At 43.0% G+C, this 24089-nt stretch overlaps 1 long non-coding RNA gene across 1 annotated transcript in view; it reads left to right on the top strand.

Annotated features, from left to right (window-relative positions):
- The window catches only part of LOC120029104, a 22716-nt gene extending 4121 nt beyond the window's left edge, over window positions 1–18595 (top strand). The window contains exons 2-4 of the long non-coding RNA XR_005473564.1: window positions 11333–11423; window positions 12552–12751; window positions 18556–18595. This is a non-coding gene — a long non-coding RNA (uncharacterized LOC120029104). The remainder of the gene's footprint in view (window positions 1–11332; window positions 11424–12551; window positions 12752–18555) is intronic.
- Window positions 18596–24089: the final 5494 nt, after the last annotated feature.

The following is a 24089-nucleotide window of genomic DNA, read 5'->3' on the forward strand; positions in this document are numbered from 1 at the left end:
GTGACTGACCTAGTGCTCAACAATCAACGGCAAACATTCCAGACCATCACTGCTTTACAGGCACCGTCAACAGTGATGGAGAGGAGAGGGCTTTCCAGCATACTGAAGAGGTAGTTGGAAAGGCCTATAAAGAAAATAGAGAATTTACAGAATGAATGGGTCTGCTGAAACATTTCTTCTCTCACACACTGTGAAGAGATTCATATACAGTAGCACAAAAGCTTTGCAGGAAGAGAAATGTGTGTGGGGAAAGAGAAAGGTGTTTCAGAGTGGTGGTCTAGGACCTTGTAACAACGGTTAATGTAATAACACTGGTCAGTGTAATAACACCGGTTAATGTAATAACTTTTCAAAATGTAATCTTTTATTTTTTTTATTAAATAAAACCGTTTAATGTAATAACTTGCCGGTTAACGTATTAAAATGTTGAACGGTTAACTTTTTCCGCTAAATGTAATAAGTTATTACATTAACTGGTAGTTATTACATGAACCGGTAAGTAACAACTTTTTGTATTAATAATTTAATAACTTCAACCAATCATGTAATAACATACCAAAATCTATGTTTTTATGCCCTACTTCCCTCAATTTGATGCACACGCCACCACTGACTGCCAATTACAACACAAACAAACTCATACACATCATACAGGAAAACTCATACATAAAGACATAAAACATCTTTATTTAGGCCAGGATTCAAACCGATCTCCTTCTTTTCGGTTATGTAGGGTTTAAAGGCGCTCTTGTCGTGAAGATCGCGTTCAAAGCAAAAGCTGCAGATGTCGGCCGACTCATTTAAATATCAACCACACTACAGTGCAGATCTTTCACAGTCCCAATTTTTGTTCAACTGGAACTTGTATTTTTGCAGTACCTAACCCCTGACACACCATACACACAACAGGAAGTGTATCATGATCCAGTGTGGAATCGCCGGAAAACACTAACATCTCATTTTCAGGGATACAGTATTTTCAACCTAACTTCTGTTTCGCCTGAAAAATTATGGGACCTCCGCTCAGGCGTCTTTCTACGCATGCTACGGTAGATTACATGATGAGTAACCTTGCTTGAGACCTTGTCGTAGACTGGGTTATAGAGACATTGCTTAGAATCCAGTCTTTGCCCAGATGGGTCTAGAAGTGTAACAGAGGTGGTTTGGTAGTTTGGGGAACCAAACTTGCATGTTAAGTAACCTTGTGCGAGACCTGAAGACTTGTGTTAGCTCCCCTGAAATAAAGAAGAACATTACACCTTGGAACCGTTTTGTGGTTGTGCCTTGCTCGAGGGCCAGAACAGCTTCAATGCACCTCCGCATAAATTATACAAGTGTCTGGAACTCTATTGAAGGGATGTGATACCATTCTTCCACCAGAAATTCCATAATTTGGTGTTTGGTTGATGGTGGTGGAAAACGCTGTCTCAGGCGCAGCTTCAGAATCTCCCATACGTGTTCAATTGGGTTGAGATCTGGTGACTGAGATGGCAATATGGTTTACATCGTTTGCATGCTCATCAAACCATTCAGTGACCACTCTTGCCCTGTGGATGGGGGCGTTGTCATCTTGGAAGAGACCACTCCCATCAGGATAGAAATGCTTCACCATAGGTAGAAGGTGATCACTCAGAATGGCTGTGTATTTATTGGTGTTTACCTTGCCCTCTATGGGGTTGAGTGGACCTAAACCATGCCAAGAAAATTCACCCAATACCATAACAGAGCCACCAGATCCCTAATGTTCCCTTTATTTGGGCTGTCCCTGCAGGCCAAGCTAAGCTTAAGCGTAGACAGGGAGCTTACACAAATCTTTAGGTCTCAGACAAGTTTAACCACACCTACATCACGTTTCAGGTGCTATTTCCTACTGCCTTTGTGACCATGAGTAAAGACACCTTGCCCCTAAACTGCTACTAGGGCAATGCTGACCCTGTTCTGATCCAAGCCTGTTCTGTGTTTGGTTTGTCATAGGGTTGGGTACGTTGACAACAAAAATACATGTTTCCATTATACAATATACTTTTATTTTGAAATAAAATGTATGTATGTGTGTTATTTTGTCACATGCCTATGTGTTCCTGTTAGTGCGTATGAATGCGTGTGTTTGTAATACATGTTGAGTCTGTTTGTGGGGGCAGTGCTGGGAAAGCTACTCTGAAAAGATAGTTTACCAAGCTACCAATTACTTCACACTGGAAGTTAAGTTACACTAAAGCTACTGTTAAGACAAATATCGTTTATTTAACTAAAGTTACTTTGAAAAAGTAGTTCACTACATACAAACTACTTTGTGAAAATGTGTCAAATCTAAATCTGAAATTGCAAGAGTAGGTCACACTGTACTCAGATCTCAACAGAATGTGTCACACTGTACTCAGATCTCAACAGAATGTGTCACACTGTACTCAGATCTCAACAGAATGTGTCACACTGTACTCAGATCTCAACAGAATGTGTCACACTGTACTCAGATCTCAACAGAATGTGTCACACTGTACTCAGATCTCAACTGAATGTGTCACACTGTACTCAGATCTCAACAGAATGTGTCACACTGTACTCAGATCTCAACAGAATGTGTCACTGTACTCAGATCTCAACAGAATGTGTCACACTGTACTCAGATCTCAACAGAATGTGTCACTGTACTCAGTCAGATCTTAACAGAATGTGTCACTGTACTCAGATCTAACAGTATGTGTCACTGTACTCAGATCTAACAGTATGTGTCACTGTACTCAGATCTCAACAGAATGTATCACTGTTCTCAGTCAGATCTTAACAGAATGTGTCACTGTACTCAGATCTTAACAGTATGTGTCACTGTACTCAGATCTTAACAGTATGTGTCACTGTACTCAGATCTGAACTGAATGTGTCACTGTACTCAGATCTGAACAGTATGTGTCACTGTACTCAGATCTGAACTGAATGTGTCACTGTACTCAGATCTGAACAGAATGTGTCACTGTACTCAGATCTTAACAGTATGTGTCACTGTACTCAGATCTGAACTGAATGTGTCACTGTACTCAGATCTGAACAGAATGTGTCACTCTATACTCAGATCTTAACAGAATGTGTCACTCTGTACTCAGATCTTAACAGAATGTGTCACTCTATACTCAGATCTTAAAAGAATGTGTCACTGTACTCAGATCTTAACAGAATGTGTAATGTATCCTATTAAATACAAAAACAGTTTCAAGTGAGAATAAGGCAGGTCTGACACCCGAAAAAGAAAGGAAATTCTTGCCTACTTCATCCATTTAAAATGTATTTTGCTAAAAAAGTAGTGTAGTTCCAGTAGTTAGCTAAACTGCCAAATGGCAAAAAAGTTATTAACTACTGAAAACACAACCAAGATCAGAATGTAGTTCCAATAAAACCAAGCTATTGCAAAATGTGGTTAAATTACTAGTTAACGTGGTATGAGGGTTATTATGAATGATACTGCAACATTCATGAATAACTTCATAAAGGTGTTATGCATTATGTTTACCCCTTTTGGTGTTGCCAACACACACATACTGAGTAGTGAACTACATTTGAAGTCGGAAGTTTACAGACACTTAGGTTGGAGTCATTAAAACTTGTTTTTCAACCACTCCACAAATTTCTTCTTAATAAACTATAGTTTTGGCAAGTCGGTTAGGACGTCTACTTTGTGCATGACACAAGTAATTTTTACAACAATTGTTTACAGACAGATTATTTCATTTATAATTCACTGTATCACAATTCCAGTGTGTCAGAAGTTTACATACACACGTTGACTGTGCCTTTAAACAGCTTGGAAAATTCCAGAAAATAATGTCATAGTTTTAGAAGCTTCTGATAGGCTAATTGACATCATTTGAGTCATTGGAGGTGTACCTGTGGATGTATTTCAAGGCCTACCTTCAAATTCAGTGCCTCTTTGCATGACATCATGGGAAAATCAAAAGAAATCAGCCAAGACCTCAGAAAAAAATTTGGAGAACACCACAAGTCTGGTTCATCCTTGGGAGCAATTTCCAAACGCCTGAAGGTACCGCGTTCATCTGTACTAACAATAGTACGCAAGTATAAACACCAAAGGACAACCCAGGCGTCATACCGCTCAGGAAAGATGCGCGTTCTATCTCCTAGAGATGAATGTACTTTGGTGCGAAAAGTGCAAATCAATCCCAGAAGAGTGCATCGATTTCAGATTTTCCACTTCCTGTCAGGAAGTTTGCTGCAAAAGGAGTTCTGTTTTACTCACAGATATAATTCAAACGGTTTTAGAAACTAGAGAGTGTTTTCTATCCAATAGTAATAATAATATGCATATTGTACGAGCAAGAATTGAGTACGAGGCCGTTTAAATTGGGCACGATTTTCCCCAAAGTGAAAACAGCGCCCTCTGTCCTCAACAGGTTTTAATACAACATCAATCATATGTAATCTTTGAAATATAAGTCCTGTTTTCATTACAGTATTACAAGTCATTTTATAGTAGAAATATCTGGAGGAATTTAACACATGTTAAAATGACACCAATTGCCCTACAACGAAATAACCACCGGATAACGTAATAACAGGCAGACAATGTTATTACGTTAATCGTTTAACATTTTATCACGTTATCAGATTGAATCCCGGCCTAAGTAAAGATGTGTTCTATTGCGACTTTTAATTTGGAAATCACATTCCACATTCATGAATGGTTTCATGAAGGTGTTATTATTACGATTGCCAATGTTACCCGGGTGTGTATGTGTGTGTGTATACATTTCAATGTGTTACTTTGGTGTGTGTGTGTGTCTATGACTTCGCATGTGTGTGCATTTCAAAGTGTGCTTGTGAGTGTCTCTATGTATGAGTATTCCTGTATGATGTGCATGAGTTTGTTTGTGTTATAATTTGTTGTGGTTGGGGCATGTGCATCAAATTGAGGGAATTATTACATAAAAACATTGATTTTGGTATGCTATTATACTGTATGATCGGTTGAAGTTATTACATTATTCATCCCAAAAATTATTACATACCGGTTAATGTAATAACCCAATTTTTGTAAACAAAGTAAATGTAAACAAACACTGTATAGCCTCAAAACATGGTTAAAACTATAATTTGAATATTATGGAGGATCAGTCCTTGCATCTATAGCTCTGTCTATGAGGTTACATTTCTTTAGCCCCATCCCTGAGTTTTTTTACCAAAAAAGGGGTGTGCAGTAAGCTTTGTTATTGTTTCAACTGCTGATTGCCCCTTTAACCGGCAAGTTATTACATTATCAAATCAAATCACATTTTATTTGTCAAATGCTTCATAAACAACAGGTGTGGATTAGCAGTGAAATGATTACATACAGGCCCTTCCCAACAACGCAGAGAGAGAGAGAAAATAGAGAAATACTAGAAAAGTAAAACACATAATAATACAAGTAATAATAGATACACAATGACTCACTGTTTAGCAGGCTTATGGCTTGTGGTTAGAAGCTGTTTAGGGTCCTGTTGGTTCCAGATTTGGTGCATCGGTGCTGCTTGCCGTGCGGTAGCATAGAGAACAGTCTATGAATTGGGTGGTTTGAGTCTTTGACAATGTACTGGACCATATACATTACCTTCTGTAGTGCCTTGCAGTCAGATGCCAACAGTTGCTATACCAAGCGGTGATGCAGGCAGTCAAGATGCTCTCAGTGGTGCAGCTATATAACTTTTTGAGGATCTGAGGGCCCATGACAAATGTTTTCAGCCTCCTGATGGGGAAGAGGTGTTGTCGTGCCCTCTTCACGACTGTGTTGGTGTGTTTGAACCATGATAGATCCTTAGTAGTGTGGACACCGAGGAACTTGAAGCTCTCGACTGGGTCCACTACAGCTTTGTCAATGTGAATGGGGCCATGCTCGGCTCTCCGTTTCCTGTAGTCCACGATCAGTTGCTTTGTCTTCCTGATGTTGAGGGAGAAGTTGTTGTCCTGGCACCACACTGCCAGGTCTCTGATCTCCTCCCTATAGGCTCTCTCATCGTCGTCGGTGATCAGGCCTACCACCGTTAGTGATGGTGTTGGAGTCGTGCACGGCAAATTAGGTAAAACAGATTTCAGTTTTTCTGCATTTAAATCACCGGCCACTAGGAGCGCCGCCTTTGGATGAGCATTTTCTTCTTTGCTTATAGCCCTACACAGCTTGTTGAGTGCGGTCTTATGTACGAAAACATTATGTACGAAATAAGTGAGTCAGTGAGAAAGAAAGAAAACGGACATACTAGCAGAATCAGTCATGAGTCCGCTATTATAACCAATTTTATTAGAGAAAAATCTGAAAGTTTTACATTTACATTTACATTTAAGTCATTTAGCAGACGCTCTTATCCAGAGCGACTTACAAATTGGTGCATTCACCTTATGACATCCAGTGGAACAGCCACTTTACAATAGTGCATCTAAATCTTTTAAGGGGGGGGGGGGGGGGGGGGGGGGGTCAGAAGGATTACTTTATCCTATCCTAGGTATTCCTTAAAGAGGTGGGGTTTCAGGTGTCTCCGGAAGGTGGTGATTGACTCCGCTGTCCTGGCGTCGTGAGGGAGTTTGTTCCACCATTGGGGTGCCAGAGCAGCGAACAGTTTTGACTGGGCTGAGCGGGAACTGTACTTCCTCAGTGGTAGGGAGGCGAGCAGGCCAGAGGTGGATGAACGCAGTGCCCTTGTTTGGGTGTAGGGCCTGATCAGAGCCTGAAGGTACTGAGGTGCCGTTCCCCTCACAGCTCCGTAGGCAAGCACCATGGTCTTGTAGCGGATGCGAGCTTCAACTGGAAGCCAGTGGAGAGAGCGGAGGAGCGGGGTGACGTGAGAGAACTTGGTAAGGTTGAACACCAGACGGGCTGCGGCGTTCTGGATGAGTTGTAGGGGTTTAATGGCACAGGCAGGGAGCCCAGCCAACAGCGAGTTGCAGTAATCCAGACGGGAGATGACAAGTGCCTGGATTAGGACCTGCGCCGCTTCCTGTGTGAGGCAGGGTCGTACTCTGCGGATGTTGTAGAGCATGAACCTACAGGAACGGGCCACCGCCTTGATGTTAGTTGAGAACGACAGGGTGTTGTCCAGGATCACGCCAAGGTTCTTAGCGCTCTGGGAGGAGGACACAATGGAGTTGTCAACCGTGATGGCGAGATCATGGAACGGGCAGTGCTTCCCCGGGAGGAAGAGCAGCTCCGTCTTGCCGAGGTTCAGCTTGAGGTGGTGATCCGTCATCCACACTGATATGTCTGCCAGACATGCAGAGATGCGATTCGCCACCTGGTCATCAGAAGGGGGAAAGGAGAAGATTAATTGTGTGTCGTCTGCATAGCAATGATAGGAGAGACCATGTGAGGTTATGACAGAGCCAAGTGACTTGGTGTATAGCGAGAATAGGAGAGGGCCTAGAACAGAGCCCTGGGGGACACCAGTGGTGAGAGCACGTGGTGAGGAGACAGATTCTCGCCACGCCACCTGGTAGGAGCGACCTGTCAGGTAGGACGCAATCCAAGCGTGGGCCGCGCCGGAGATGCCCAACTCGGAGAGGGTGGAGAGGAGGATCTGATGGTTCACAGTATCGAAGGCAGCCGATAGGTCTAGGAGGATGAGAGCAGAGGAGAGAGAGTTAGCTTTAGCAGTGCGGAGCGCCTCCGTGATACAGAGAAGAGCAGTCTCAGTTGAATGACTAGTCTTGAAACCTGACTGATTTGGATCAAGAAGGTCATTCTGAGAGAGATAGCAGGAGAGCTGGCCAAGGACGGCACGTTCGAGAGTTTTGGAGAGAAAAGAGTTATTACAGTTATTAAATTAACTACTGTTATTACATTAACTGTTGTTACAGACCTTTTCCCAGTGTCAGGTCATAACCAGTACATTGCAGTTTTTGATTAGGCCGAGGAAAATGAACTGTCCGTCGATCAGTAGTGAGCTGTAATGTCATTTACGGCACAATTAATCATTATGTCTGAATATGGAGCCATAGGTTTACATAATCTTTCCTTTCCTGCAGTCAAATGACCTAGTGGCCTCATGGGTGGAATGTCATTCATATTTTTCCCAATTAATAATAACATTTTAAAAAGGCTGCAAATCCGGTGTTCCTATGTCAAACAGTTTTGTTATATTTCAGTCTTCTGGGATGTATATAAAGTGGAATATTGGAATGCAAACTCAAAATTGAATACATTTTAACTCTGTATCTGACTTGGTGGAGGTGTCCAATTTTTGGTTAAGCCCATAGCATATCAAATCAAATCAAACCTGCTTCCACCCATAACCATGTGCTTGAAGTGTATGTATACTTTTGTTTCAATGTAGTTTCGTTTAAGACGACCAAGAAACACTCTGTGTGACCCTGATTTAGCCCACTGCTGTAAAAAGTGAATGGGTGTTTCATTTATGTTACAATACCTGCTTCTACCCTCTTCAGTTTCAGATCTCACATTATTGTTGACATTATTGGAGACCAAACACTGAATGGATTGCTTTCCTGTTTATTCTAATTAAGACACCATGACAAGGGGTGGAAATCATACTGATAAACGCAAACAATTACACTTTCAACAGTATGTGTGTGTGTACTCTCTGATTGGACCCGCTATCATTAAAGGTGATGGTAATCATAATGTCTTTATTGTTTGTGCTATTATTTGCTTGGCAAACATCTTGGTCTAGTATAACCTCCAACTCTCACTACCGTTTACTGTTTATAGATGACGTGGTTATATCACACATCACCTGTCGAAACAGTCTCACAACCGTAAACTGGGTTAAAATACAACCAAGAGCACATTCTATATTTCCAGAGAGCAGTCAGACCCTCCTGAGTACTCCTCACAGTACTATTCCAATGCAATGCAGTATAGGGGGAAAAGTCTGAATGAATAACGTCTTCCCCTTTTTGGGTTCACACCGGTGGTGGAAAAATGACCCAATTGCCATACTTGAGTAAAAGTAAAGATACCTTAATAGAAAATGACTCAAATAAAAGTGAAAGTCACCCAGTAAAATACTACTTGAGTTAAAGTCAAAAAATGATTTGATTTTAAATAAACTTAAGTATCAAAAGTAAATGTAATTGATCAAATATACTTAAGTATCAAAAGTAAAAGTATAAATAATTTCAAAGTCCTTAATTTTTTTACATTTTATTTTATGGATAACCATGGGCACGCTCCAACATTCAGACATAATTTACAAACGAAACATGTGTTTAGTGAGTCCACCAGATAAGAGGCTGTAGGGATGACCAGGGATGTTCTTTTGATAAGTGTGTGAATTAGACCATTTTATTGTCCTGCTATGCATTCTAAATGTAATGAGTACTTTTGGGTGTCAGGGAAAATGTATGGAGTAAAAAGTACATAATTTTCTTTCGGAATGTAGTGAAGTTGCCCAAAATATAAATAGTGAAGTAAAATACAGATACCCCAAAAAACTACTTAAGTAGTACTTTCAAGTAATTTTAATTAAGTACTTTACACCACTGGTTCACGCTTATACTGTATATCGAAAACTTCCAAAATACATAACCTATACGAGATCGCGGGATCACGCGGTTGACGTCACGGTGGACTTATTTAATCTTTAGGTGCATCCTTCCCACAATGCACATTGTTTTTCCCTGATGGTCCTTGCTGAGTCATTGTCTCGTTAAACTGCACCCTTCACAATCTTGACAGCCTACACATTATGTCAGAGAGGCATACACACCTGTGTGTGTGATTGTGTGTATGTGTCTATGTGCATGTACAGTGTGTGTGTGTGTGTGTGTGTGTGTGTGTGTGTGTGTGTGTGTGTGTGTGTGTGTGTGTGTGTGTGTGTGTGTGTGTGTGTGTGTGTGTGTGTGTGTGTGTGTGTGTGTGTGTGTGTGTGTGTGTACCTTCCCTGTCCTGGTTGACACTCTAAACAGAGGTTCCCAAACTTTTTGGGACCGGGAACCCCTTCGTGATAGCAAATTCATCAACGTCCCACTTAAAATCAGAGCACAACTCTGACTTTAGAGTGCATTAAAGTAGGAGTTTTACTATAACTTCTGCAGTGCATGGTCGGACTAACCAAGTCTCGGGTCCTGGATAATAACATTTTTAAAGCCCCCCCTCTTCACATCGGAGATAACATTTAGCAGTTTCCAAGGTAATTTCCTGCAATTCTACACATTTGCCATGGGACAGAAAGAACATTTAGCTGTTTTAAAGCAAATGTCCTGCAATTATACACATGTTCCCATGGGGCTGAGAGACACTTTTGCCGTTTTAAAGATTAAATTACAGTGCAATACAGTATTGAGTTGAAAGTTGGATCATTGATAGAGTACTGTGGATCCCTGTGACCCTCCCAGGCAATGTTGTGCATCTAAGGGTAGCTTATAATATAGATTAATAATATTACATTGTATTGTAATGCACCCTCTAAACTTGTTTAACCTTGGCCAAATTATTTTACTCTGATGTTGCTAGCATTTTTTAAAGATTTGTTTTAAGAAAAACTAATTTGGGTGCGGGGGAGATCTGGCCGCGGACCCCCTGCAGTACCTCTGTTTGAGAACTCCTGCACTAGAAGATAATCACCCGATGCCCTCACGACCAAACAAGGGCTGGGCCGGGGCAGGTTCACACAGAGGCTTCTCGCTGATCCCATTAAAAGCAATTAGCAGTGTGTTGACTCAGTTGTAAAAGCCACAGTGGACCCTTCCCCAAGTGTCTCTCCCCCAGCTTCTCTCAGAATCAGGTGTACACAAACAGCCTTCTCTCAAACTCTAGGATGCACTAGTTGTCTCGGCAGGCGGGAAACTTCCATCATCAGGTGATAATATGAGCAGCACTGTTGAATTTACCCTACATTCTTAGAAAAAAGGGTTCCAAAAGGGTTCTTCGGCTGTCCCCATAGGAGAACCCTTTTTGGTTCCAGGTAGAACCTTTTTGGTTCTAAGTAGAACTCTTTTGGGTTCCATGTAGAACCCTCTATGGAAAAGGTTTTACATGGAACCCAAAAGAGTTCTTCAAAGGGTTATCGTATGGGGACAGCCGAAGAACCACTTTAGGTTCTAGATAGCACCTTTTTTTCTATGAGTGTTGAAACTTTTAGGTTCAATCTCAAAGTTGTCAAGTGTAACTGATGCTGTTAAATGGGAAAATCCATTGTGAATGGATACATCTAAAACTGGTTCAGGGAAGCATCTACAACTGATTTTGAGAACATCTTCTCACTGAACTGTACAAAAACAGCCCACACAGAATATAAAGACTGTGCCATTAATAGTATAGTCAATAAATTCCATATACTCCATATTATTCATACCCTTTGATAACCTTTTCATCTCCTAACCCTATGCATCCTAGCCCTGCTGCTGCCTAATCCCTGAGCCAGGCATTGTGAGTGGGCTGAAACCCTCATCCCAGCCATCCATTCACAGATAGAGCTATCTGCCAGGTGAGTAAATGAGCAAATAGTGGACACAATACCAGTCAACCCGATCATCCACTCTCCTCTTACTCTGAGCAGCCAGGCATTGTTTTGGCCCCGGCTCTGGATGTGAGTGATCTACCTGAGCTTGTCCCCCTGCTGCCCCCCACTCCCTGCCCCCTTATCCCTTACCCAGGTGGTTAAATTATCTGCAGAGTCTCCCACTGGCTATCTGGAACTATGGACCCGCCCCCTCACAGAGGCGATAACACAAGGGAGGGCTCACACAGACCAGAGGCTAATTCCTCTCTTAGCAGCCAGCCGATTATAAACTATTATAGAGCCGTTTTATGTCATCTAGAAAATGTGTCTGAGAACAACCGGCTTCACGTGCTGTGTTGAGGAAGCGAGAGGAAGCTTCTCCTTATGGCAGATGGGTATTTTGAGGGCCAGCTGTTGGCTTGTTTTACATGCACAGCCTCAATAAGAGTCATAAAGACCTTATCTAGGGCCAAGAGAAAATGTGCGCTCATTGAAATATTGAATTAAAGTGCTTCAATGTGAATCATACGCCAATATTGTATGAACTGTAATTTAGTGAATATATTGTACGTTTGTGCGTTGTTTACTGTAGAGTTACATCAAATGTTGAGGTACTGTACATCCCAAAATGGCAAAATTACATCATAGATACAAACCTCCAGCTGACATTATATTGCTGAATAAATGTGTACTATTCTATTACCAGATGTTTTTATTTTATTTTATTTAACCTCTATTTAACTAGGCAAGTCAGTTAAGGACAAATTGTTATTAACAATGACGGCCTACCCCGGCCAAACCTGGACGACACTGGGCCAATTGTGCGCCGCCCAATGGGACTCCCAATCACGGCCGGATGTGATACAGCCTGGATTTGAACCAGGGACTGTAGTGATGCCTCTTGAACTGAGATGCAGTCTTGGACCGCTGCGCCACTCGGGAGCCCAAGTTATCTAGCTATATCCATTCAATAATCTATCAACTTGTGCCTAAAAATCTCTGTTATTGTGGAACTGATCCGTTAACCTGCTGCACTGCTGTTTCTTTAAGTTTATACCTTGGGATCTGTTCTGACACTGTCTCAGGCTGTCTCCCCTCTCTCTCCCCAACCAGTGGTCGCCCCATCCCCAGCCCCATGGCCCTGCTGCCCATATTGAGCAAACAGGACGAACAAACAGCGGGGAGTGCCTCAGATAGGTCCCCCTGCCTCCGCCCAGCGCCCAGGACGTGAGCAAACACTCCAGCCTGCAGAACAAAGGGGGATGAATAATCGGAGGGAAATGTCAACGTTTCATCATGGCTGCCCTGGCCCGGTGAGTTATCCATTAACCACAGACTGAGTGCTCTATCGCAGGGACACCTGAATGTACCTACAACAATGGAGAGAGAGAGAGAAGGAGAGAGAGAGAGAGAAAGAGGGAGGGAGGGAGGGGAGGAGGAAGGAGGAAATGGAGAGAGACAGAAAGAGAGAGAGAGCAAGAAAGAGTGAGGGAGAGATTGAGGTAGAGGTGAAGAAGAAAGTGTGTAATGGAAGTAGTTGAAGAAGAAGTGAGAGACAACATGAGGTGAGAGAGAGAGGGAAAAACAAGATTCTCTTTACATCACATTACTAATCACCCTGCACCTGTTGGGGGAGTAGTAGGACTGAATCAAAACTATTAATTCAAAGCCAAGTTACATAACAGTAAGTCATGCTTACCAACAATGTTACCGAGTGCTTATTCAATTCTAAATGGATATTGGACTATTTTGTGGCAAAACCAAGTAATGACTTTGAATCTGATGCTTGTATATATAATGATATATCAAAGAACTTGCATATTAATTTGCTTTCATCCCAATGTTCAGATCACAGCCCTGTAAAGGCAGACTGTGGAGGTGCTCTGTAATAAGGCCTATAACTATATCTACACCCCTATGAGTTACCGTATCAATGGCCACAGTACATTTCACCTGCCCCCCTTGCCCATACAAAGGAATATACGATGCAATTAAAGGAATGTAATTATAGTTTCATTTCATATGTATAGTGTACAAAGAGCTTAGTGTTGGTGTCTCTCTACCCGGGTTCGAGTAGGGAAACACACCAGGTTATTTATTCCAGAGGGAGGTGGTCAAGACGGTGGGGGGGGGGGGACTCTGCAAATAAGATGTCTAATTCATGGAGCGGATGTTTTCAAGGAAACTGTCTAAGGACGTCGCTGCACCAACTGTACCTTCCAGTGGCTGTTTCTGTGCCCGTCTCCTTCCCAGGTTCCTTAAGTATAACTGTGGTGAGACGTGTTATTTCTCCTCTTTAAATGGACTAGAAAGCGTGGCCTTAAACTGGACACATAATTCTCCCATTGATAGACTTGTGAAGCCTGTGTCCAAAGGCCATCCAGCTGGTGTATGTAATTTGCGAGAGAAGTAAAATTCACTACCCTCCATTTATTACCTTCAAATAAAGGGTGATTTCCTTCCTGACAATCCAAAAAAACTATTTAAGGTAGAAATGTTACATTGGGCCAATTGAGGTGTTTGCGCTGGGTAAAGTCTGAGAACTTGTCTGACCTGTGGAAGTTCAACCATAACCTTTAAATTGCCACTCTATGCCACTCTATGCTTTCCTATTTATTCTTCTATTTATGTCGAATGTGGGGAAGGTTTTTTTCAGCGCGGACCAGAGGAAAAAAAACAGTAAAAAAAACAGTAAATTCATCTGTGTTATTTATTTGGTTTGGAGCCCTGAACCTTTAGCAGTGAAAAATCACCCACTGTATCACTAATTCTGTCTCCTCCGGCTGCCTGTGGAATTAAAAGACCCCTGAAAGAAACGCTGAACAGAACCAGCCTGTGTGCCCTACCCTGCCGGACATGAAGGATTTCGGCAGCCATGTGCAAAACCAACATTTTTGCCCCTGACTACTGCCCTCTTCTGATGGAGTGGCCTGAATCTGATGTGGCCACTAATTTTTTTAATTTGATTTTATTTAACCTTTATTTAACCAAGCAAGCCAGTTAAGAACAAATTCTTATTTACAATGACGGCCTACCCCGGCCAAACCCTTACCCGGACGATGCGGAGCCAATTGTGCCCTGTGGGGCGGCGCATATTACATTCAGAAAAATAGTCTCCTCTTCACCTATTACCAGAAGATCATTCTCAGGGAGTATAAAACCTGCTGAATCTTTATAAAAATCCAGAGAAAATCCAGATTTTTTATTTTTATTTTTGGTGTTACACGTGGATACCACCAATGCCAGATTCAAGAAGGACAAGTGCAAAATTGGTCATAATACAGGTCATAATACATTTGTTACACATTTGTTACACATTTGTTACACATTTGTTACACATTTGTTACATCAGCCAGCCGCAAACAGCAAGGAAAATGGCCCCCATATTGATAGAGTAAAGCCAAAGAGACAGAGGAGAACAACAGTATCACCTGATTCGTGCATGTAACATCAAAGAATCATCTTGGGATTCACCATAGGCACACCTTCATAAGGAGATATAATGGTGAGTTTGAAAAAAGGCCTGCACACAGAGAGGTCTTTTTAACAGCACACATTACTGTGGTAGAAAGACAGAGAGAGAGAGAATGAGAGAGAGAATGAGAGAGAGAGAGAGAGAGAGAATGAGAGAGAGAGAGAGAGAGAGAGAGAGAGAGAGAGAGAGAGAGAGAGAGAGAGAGAGAGAGAGAGAGAGAGAGAGAGAGAGAGAGAGAGAGAAAAGCCAGTGGGTTGTGTGAGGGATAAGTGACGGTGAGTCATGAATGAGTACACATTGTTAGCGCAGTGAAAATCCTCGCAGGTTCCTGGAAGAAAAAAAGTATTACGTGACACCAGGATGCAAGACAGCTCCTGAGAACAGGATCACCCACCCCTCCCTGCAGCCAGGCATCCAGCTAGCTGCCCCAGGCCATCTACCTCCTCTACGGTCGACAGAGGGATTCTCATTCGCCTAAAGACTGGACTGCTAGGACTGCTTTTTGTTTCTGACATTTGTTTTCAATGTCAAACTCTTTGACTCAATGTTTTGATCAGATGTTTGGTATCTCATTTGTAACGTTGAGATTGACAGCTACTGAAAAGATAGTAGCGCAAAGATCAGACTGGACGTAACTCGACGTGACATAGTAAACGTAAATCCAAAACCCTCAAATTTGTATGATACGTTAGGTTTGGCGTGGTTGCATAAGACAGAAGGCTATTTAAAGCAAAAACTAAAGGAGGGTGGGTGGTTGTATGAAGTGAATTTCTAGCAACCCAAAATGTTTTGCGCTGTGGTTTATTCCTGAGTGAATCCAGCATTGCTTATCGTTGACGTGATAGGTCTGTGTCCTACCTATGTGAAGATATGGGAAGCAATAATCACTTTCATTACCTACAGTATGTCTTTCATTCAGGATGTGAAGTGGTGATGTATGTTTTGATGATCAATGATGTTTACTGTTTCCAAGTCTGAATTTGGCACGGCGAGGTCGTCCTCAGATATACTGAATACCTGCACTCATCTCAAATCCCTCTGAATCTGAGCGTCTTTGTTGATCTAATCTTTATTTGGCGTTTACCGCAACTCTTTGAATAAGGCACACAGCTCATTTACGGGAAACACACAGGGCACCATCACACCCGGCCCCCTCATGCTTCCAAACCTTTTCCAAATTGGTTTGCACGAAGCAAGCCATTTAGAGACGTCTTTTTTTCAAATCCTACTCCACGACAACCCCAGTAGCTAAAAAATGGTCAGCGGTGAAAAATAAGTTGTTCTAAATATAAACCTGTAAAAAGGTAGCTTTGTAAACCAAGGTGGCTTGAGAGAGTGAAAGTGAGAGTTAGAGAACTTCTCCCTGCGGCCTAACTGCTAGGATGGAGCCAGGGGCCGAATTTTTTGCCCACTATGAAAGGATTGATTGTCCCGGGTCCCACGGAGCCAGGAAAGTTCCCCCAGCAGCGGTTAGGATCCTATCTGCCAGGAACGCAGAGCGAGAGAGAGGACGCAGAGAGAGAACCAGCACTAGTTATGTCAGATACCTTTCAAGAAAAATACCTTTTGAGGTGTTTATAAATGCCTGCTGCAAAGTGAGCAGCACGCACCGTGTGTTCGGACCATCTAAATTAAAAAAGAGCTCTCAATCTGTTTGTTTTGACAGAGAGGAGTGAGAGAGGGTGGGGTGGGGGGGGTTAGAAGGAGAGAAAAGAAGGAGGGAAGAGATAGATATTTCGGGGTTGGACATTCCACTTCTTTGAAAAGAACATTCCATTGAGTGTCTGTTGAGATGGACAACATGGCAGACATCTTTTCAGGCACTTCGTAGCTGTCACAATGCAAATATCAGAGCCTGAGGGAATGTGGAGGGTGGACTGGGAGCCACGGTGTCTCAATATGATGAGAGCCTGGGACCCTTCTCTTCCACTAACTCAGAAGGCCCTGTAAGGGTTATAACACTGTACCAGCCCATGTCCCTATTAGATCAAGCCAGTTCAGGGAGAATTGGCCAATGTTCAGTATATTTCATATAGAAATGTAAATCTTATTTGATAGAAATTCAATTTTAAGAAAAAACAGAACACAGTATAGAGAATCATGGCAGTTCCAGAAAGGAATGGTACTGAACGTTGTGTCCCAGCTACAGATTCAGGACTCAGCAGTACTCCTGGAAATTGTGGGGTGTGGAACAGGTGTTCTAAGCAAATCTCACTGACACTTGATGTTGTTGATGTGAGATTGGACCCGTTCTACCAGTGCCGTGGAGAAAACCTTGAGTTTGTCCATGGTGCATGAGACGTTCTGGGCTTTCGTGAAGTCCTGTTTGCGAGAGAGCCGTCGACTCAGGAGCCCGTGGACATACAGTAGGTCTCATTCATCCCTTTAAGGCCCAGCTCCCTCCCCTGCTTTTTTTGTCCCCCATCCTCCTCTTCCCCCCCCCCCACCCAACCGCTGCCGTTTATGGTGCCCGACAGCCCGAAAACAGACTGGAGGGAGAGGTGTGCAGGACGGAACAGGGGATGCATGGTGGATACATCCGGGACAAACACATGGTGTTCAAACCAGTAGTGGTACCCAACGTAAACTGCTGCTCTACTGTTAAAGCTGTATCCTGCCATGTCAAAGGGGACACCGTATGTGTTGGTGGGATGACGTTGTGTACGATAGTAAGGTAAATGTGAGTCAACATGTATGTGAGATTGAGAGAAAGAGATGAGAGAGAGAGAGAAAGAGAGAGAGAGGGGGAGAGAGAGAGAGCAAGAGAGAGAAAGAGAAAGAGAGAAACAAACTCAGAAGGAGTAGGAGTGTGTCTACATAGGTCCAATGAGAGTGAGTGTGAATGATGGTGTATTCTCGGTACATACAGTGGCAACAAAAAGTATGTGAACCGTTTGGAAATACCTGGATTTTTGCATAAATTGGTCATAAAGTTTGATCTGATGTTCATCCAGGTCACAACAATAGGCAAACACAGTCTGCTTAAACTAATAACACACAAACAGTTTTACATTTTCATGTCTTTATTGAACACACCTTGTAAACTTTCACAGTGCAGGGTGGGAAAAGTATGTGAACCCTTGGATTTAATAACTGGTTGACCCTCCTTTGGCAGCAATAACCTCAACCAAACGTTTACTGTAGTTGCGGATCAGAGCTGCACAACGGTCAGGAGGAATTTTGGACTGTTTCAGTTCATCAATATTCTTGAGATGTCTGGTGTGAACCCCCCAAGGTCATGCCACAACATCTCAAATCGGGTTTAGGTCAGGACTCTGACTGGGCCACTCCAGAAGGTGTATTTTCTTCTGTTGAAGCCATTCTGTTATTGATTTACTTCTGTGTTTTGGGTCGTTGTCCTGTTGCATCACCTAACTTCTGTTGAGCTTCAATTGGTGGACAGATAGCCTAACATTCTCCTGCAAAATGTCTTGATAAACTTGGGAATTCATTTTTCCGTCGATGATAGCAAGCTGTTCAGGCCCTGAGGCAGCAAAGCAGCCCCAAACCATGATGCTCCCTCCACCATACTTTACAGTTGGGATGAGGTTTTGATGTTGGTATGCTGTGCCTTTTTTTTCTCCACACATAGTGTTGTGTGTTCCTTCCAAACAACTCAACTGTAGTTTCATCTGTCCACAGGATATTTTGCCAGTAGCGCTGTGGAACATCCAGGTGCACTTTTGCAAACTTCAGGTGTGTAGCAATGTTTTTTTTGGACAGCAGTGGCTTCCTCCGGGGTGTCCTCCCATGAACACCATTCTTGTTTAGTGTTTTACATATCGTAGGCTCATCAACAGAGATGTTAGCGTGTTCCAGAGATTTCTGTAAGTCTTTAGATGACACTCTAGGATTCTTCTTAACCTTATTGAGCATTCTGCGCTGTGCTCTTGCAGTCATCTTTGCAGGACGGCCACTCTTAGGGAGAGTAGCAACAGTGCTGAACTTTCTCCATTTATAGACAATTTGTCTTACCGTGGACTGATGAACATCAAGGCTTTTAGAGATACTTTTGTAACCCTTTCCAGCTTTATGCAAGTCAACATTTCTTAATCTTAGGTCTTCTGAGATCTCTTTTGTTCGAGGCATGGCTCATATCAGGCAATGCTTCTTGTGAGTAGCAAACTCTAATTTTGTGAATGTTTTTTATAGGGCAAGCCAGCTCTAACCAACATCTCCGATCTCGTCTCATTGATTGGACTCCAGGTTAGCTGACTCCTGACTCCAATTAGCTTTTGGAGAAGTCATTAGCCTAGGGGTTCACATACTTTTTCCAACCTACACTGTGAATGTTTAAATGATGTATTCAATAAAGACAAGACAAATACAATAATTTGTGTGTCATTAGTTTAAGCAGACTGTGTTTGTCTATTGTTGTGACTTGAAGATGAAGATAAAGATCTAGATTTATGCAGAAATGCAGGTAATTCCAAAGGGTTCACATACTTTTTCTTGCTACTGTATGTGTATGAATTTGCGACACTCGGAGTGTGTGTCTGAGAGAGTGTGATAGGCATGCCGGATTTGTCCTGTGCTCCTCCGGTGAATGATGTGATTGTTGCTGGCAGCCCTCTCTCCCATTTCTCTCACGCCTTCATGTTGTTTTTAGCCCCTCACACCGGTAACCCGAGAGGCAGGCGGGACGTCGGTAATCTGGCCCAGCTGGGTTCCTGTCGTTGCTAATTGGTGCAAACGAGGGGGACCTGTGATTGCGGGGCCATGAAAACAAAACCCCCCAGTAACAGGCTCGTGACAGGGGGCGGGGACCCAGGCTTCAGGGGCTGCTTCCACCAAACTGTGACCTGTCACTCAGCCAGAACCCAGCGGTGGGGGGCGAACAGGGACTCCAACCAAGGACCAACCAGATACTCCACAGGCTCTTATAGATGTCAAGACACAGGGAGAGGCTTTTTGTGGACTGACTCATTTTAAAGTTATCATTCTGCCTTTAGCTCTTGACATGTCTAACATCACTATACAGCCATAACTGTCCCCTCAAGTGAGATTTTTAAGATCATGTAATAACCGAGGGTGGTAGATGAAGTGTCAGTACTTTTAGCTAGACTTTTGCCAGGTAAGTGACGATAATGCTAATGATGGTCATAATGATCATGATCGTGATGAGTAAATACAGCTAGTGTTATTGATGATAAGTCGATTCTGGAGGAATGCCATTTCCAGAGTAATATAGTCACCACACCAACTAATAGAGCTCCGGTATTATCCATTTGTACAGCTGAATAGACACTGAAGTTATTCACTTTAAGTGTCTGGCTCAAGTTCTCACACCCGTGTGAAAACCTCTAACCCTCTGGTCAAAAGTCCAGGTCTGTTATAATAGCCCTACTACTCCTTTACTACATCTGTCAGTGGGTCAGGGAAACTAGTGTGTATCAGATATGGGACAAGACAGAGAAAAGCTTATCTGATTGGACTGAGTAATGAGGTCACATGCTGTAACGGCAAAGGGGCGGGGCAGATATCACTCACACACCTGTGATGGAAACGGCTCATAAGTACTGATAATAACTGCTTGGAGGCATTGCGTAGGTTGGGTGTGTCATAAGTCCAGAAGTCCTTGTTTGGTTCCTGAAGTGTTGTTACCTACATCTGTTATCTACCAGTGATCTCTAGCAACATGCTTGAAGAACAGGAAGAGGAACTCTAGGTTTCCTCATCCTGTTCATCAGATCATTAAACTTGGCCTAAAGCCTGTGAGATCCTAGCTAGATCCTATCTTGTCTACAGTTGAGCACATTCAGATTCCCAGAATGCATCAGTGTCAGTGCATGAGCAGATACCCTGATGTGGTCTATCATATATTCAAATCCACCCGTCCATCCTTTTTGTAAGGATGATTAAAAAACCCTTTCAAAACGACCATGTATTGTGCAATGTGTAGGGGCCATGTGTTGTGGCTGCTCAGGTCCTTACTCTCCAGGACCTCCAGAGACAGAAGCTTAAGTGTGGTGGTGGAGGTGGTGGAGGTGTTGGAGGCGGTGGTGGTGGCTTCACCCAGCGGCGGCTGGGTGGGTGATGAACGCCTCTGGAATGTCCTCCGCCATCTGGGGTCCATGTGGACGAGGGGGCAGGCCCTGGACCTGGACCTGGCCCGGCGGGAGCAGAGGAAGAGCGTGTCAGCCCCGGCTAGACCTTAAGACAACACAGCCAGGTCTGACAGCCACTGTCCACTGCCTCGTAAATCACCGGCTACACTATCACACACTGTCTCTCTCTCCCTGCAGCGAGACACTGCTCTGTTTGGACTCGGAGAGTGGAGTGTTTTTGGAAAGGAAGAAACAAGCATTCCTCCCTCTGTCTGAATGTCCTGTTCAAAATGTGTCAGCTCGTCTGTCGCAGTGTTAGTACCAAGAGGCAAATGAGGGTTAATGGACGTTTTGAGCGACAAAAGCTGTATCAGACGTACAGAGGGCAACTATTACAGGCCATACCAACAGTATGTGTTAGTTGGACATCAGCCAAGACATAAGAGCAGACATAAGCTCCTACGTGCCGAGTTAAAGCCAGAGGTGTGACTGTGGCACTGGGCTGGCCATGGAGCTTTTCTCTCTGCATTGTTGACTCAACACTCAGACCCTGATCAATCCAATAGTTTTCGTTCTTTCTTTCTCACAGGGAAATGTAATCAGTCCCCTTCTCTGTCTCGTTGTCTCCCAGTCCTGCTTTATCAGGAGCCACTTTAACAACACCCACAACCCAAAGAGCAAAGTCCAGCATATTATCTCTGCCTCTGCCTCTGTCTCTTCCATGTGCACTCACTGACTGGCCTCCTCGGCACAGCACAACATAAAACAGGCTGGAGAGAGCTAGAGCAGGATATGAAGTCTAGAATAAAATGTTTATATATGTGTCCCGTTACTACACTCTTAGAAAAAAAGGTTCTATCTAGAACCTAAAAGGGTTCTTCGGCTGTCCCCATAGGTGAACCCTTTGAATAACCCTTTTTTCCAGGTAGAACCCTTTTGGGTTCCATGTAGAACTCGTTCCACGGAGGGTTCTACATGGAACCCAAAAGAGTTCTACCTGGAACCAAAAAGGGTGCTCCTATGAGGACAGCCAGAGAACCCTTTTGGAACCCTTTTTTCTAAGAGTGTACAACGACATAAACACAACACCTAATGTACACTATCTACATGAAATATATAACAAGGCATGTTTTTGTAGTCTCATATCTAATGCAATGATCATACAAGAGATTAAATGATGAATGTATACTATCTATTATAACTTCAAAACATGCATTATCGCAATTTTATATTTCACAGGGCTCAAATGTGTAATATTTCAGTATATGCTTCAAAGGGCGGCTACGTTTTAAAAGTGCAGTCATCCCATCTGCGCAACAAGTCTTCCATTATTCCACTATTTTTTTCCTCCAACAATCCAACATGAGAGTATATAGCCTGAGGGTTGAACTGTAAGTCTCAGCATGTACTTTCTTTTCTTTCACTGCTTGGGAAATGTCAACATACGATCCAACAGGATGCAGTGTTGCATCCAGGATGCAGCTCTCATTTACATAGTACATCTTCAAGGGATGAGCCAGGAGCCACCCGTCCCTCTAGTTTTATCTGTCACATCTACAGGTAAATGCCAAAATAAAGGAAACACTTCAGTAAACGAGGGATACAAAAGTATATTGAAAAGCAGGCACTTCCACACATGTGTGGTTCCTGAGTTAATTAAGCAATTAACATCCCTTCATGCTTAGGGTTATGTATCATAATTCTGGGCAGGCCATTATTTTGGCTACCATGGCTATGCCCCAATGGGATGATAATGCTCCCATCCTCAGGGCACGAGTGGTCACTGAATGGTCTGAAAACGATGTAAACCATATGCCATGGCCGTCTCAGTCAACAGATCTCAACCAAATTGAACACTTATGGGAGATTCTGGAGAGGTGCCTGAGACAGCGTTTTCCACCACCATCAACAGAACACCAATGTATGTAATTTCTTTGGGAAGAATGTTGTTGCATCCCTCCAAAAGAGTTCCAGAGACGTGTAGGATATATGCCAAGCTGCATCAAAGCAACTACCTATTTAGAGACTCTATGTTGGTGTTTCCTTTATTTTGGCAGTTACCTGTACATACGACTAGAAAAAAAAACAGCCAGGTTATAAGTATCCAACATTAACCGCCTGCTATGACAGCTCTTAACTTCCCAAATGATGAATGATGGCTGACAAGCCAGGAAATCCAAAGTGCATTAAGCAACAATTTAATTGAGGGGGCAAATAATAGTTCATTAGATACATGGTCTGGATGAACAATACATCTGTTCTATCAGTGTCCTTGTCGTATGTCCACCCATATTCCCTAACAATCAACCAGCTCGCCAGAAGCCATTATTAACGTGTTCTTTCTGTCAGCGCACAGAACATCCGAAAAGGGATCAATTGTGTTTTTCCTCCTGTGCGCTCCTGACAAGAGCACAAATTGCTGTCACTTGTTCCTGTGCCTTAGGTGAAATGTTAAACAAGAGCAACGACAGTGGAGTTTCTCTTGAGGAGGACATTTTGAGATACTTTGCAAAACTATACCCTCTGGGTTAAACTGGGTTGAGTCAAAATGGTTGACTTGCTATTTCATCTTACTTCAGCGACATGTCTGTAGTTGGTTGAATTGGCAAAAAGTTCTCAAATTGTGGCTAACATTTTTGTCTCATTATGCTGTTGTCAAAAGTGAACCGATTCTGATCATCAATAGTGTTATGTTCATACAACTATCTGAGAAGTGTTTGAATGTGGTTATCGTGGTTCACAACAGAGTACATGACAAATCACAGCTAATATACGGGGGTGGCATTTTGTTCCAGGTTAGTCATAACTGGGCAGGACTCTGTCCCTTGTTCCCAATGCACCTTTGTGTAGCTGTGGCTACCATATCAGCTAAATACTGGCCTATCTTATCAAACCAACTGCACCGTGTTGTGTGGAAGGTGACGAACGGCCATAGATTCCTATTAAAAGATTCAGGCCAGTGTGTGTGTGTGTGGGATCTACAGTCAGCTTCAAAAGCTCCCTCAGTGCGACGTGACACTGGAGAATGGTTTTGCACCCCTCCGTGACAACTCCGGAAACACAGAGCAGTGTTGAGCAAGAAGGCTGTGGAAGGCTGTCCTACTGTCAATGGAATGCTGGTCTCTACTA

The sequence above is a fragment of the Salvelinus namaycush genome, chromosome 34 (genome assembly GCF_016432855.1).
Source record: "Salvelinus namaycush isolate Seneca chromosome 34, SaNama_1.0, whole genome shotgun sequence".
Taxonomy (NCBI): domain Eukaryota; kingdom Metazoa; phylum Chordata; class Actinopteri; order Salmoniformes; family Salmonidae; genus Salvelinus; species Salvelinus namaycush.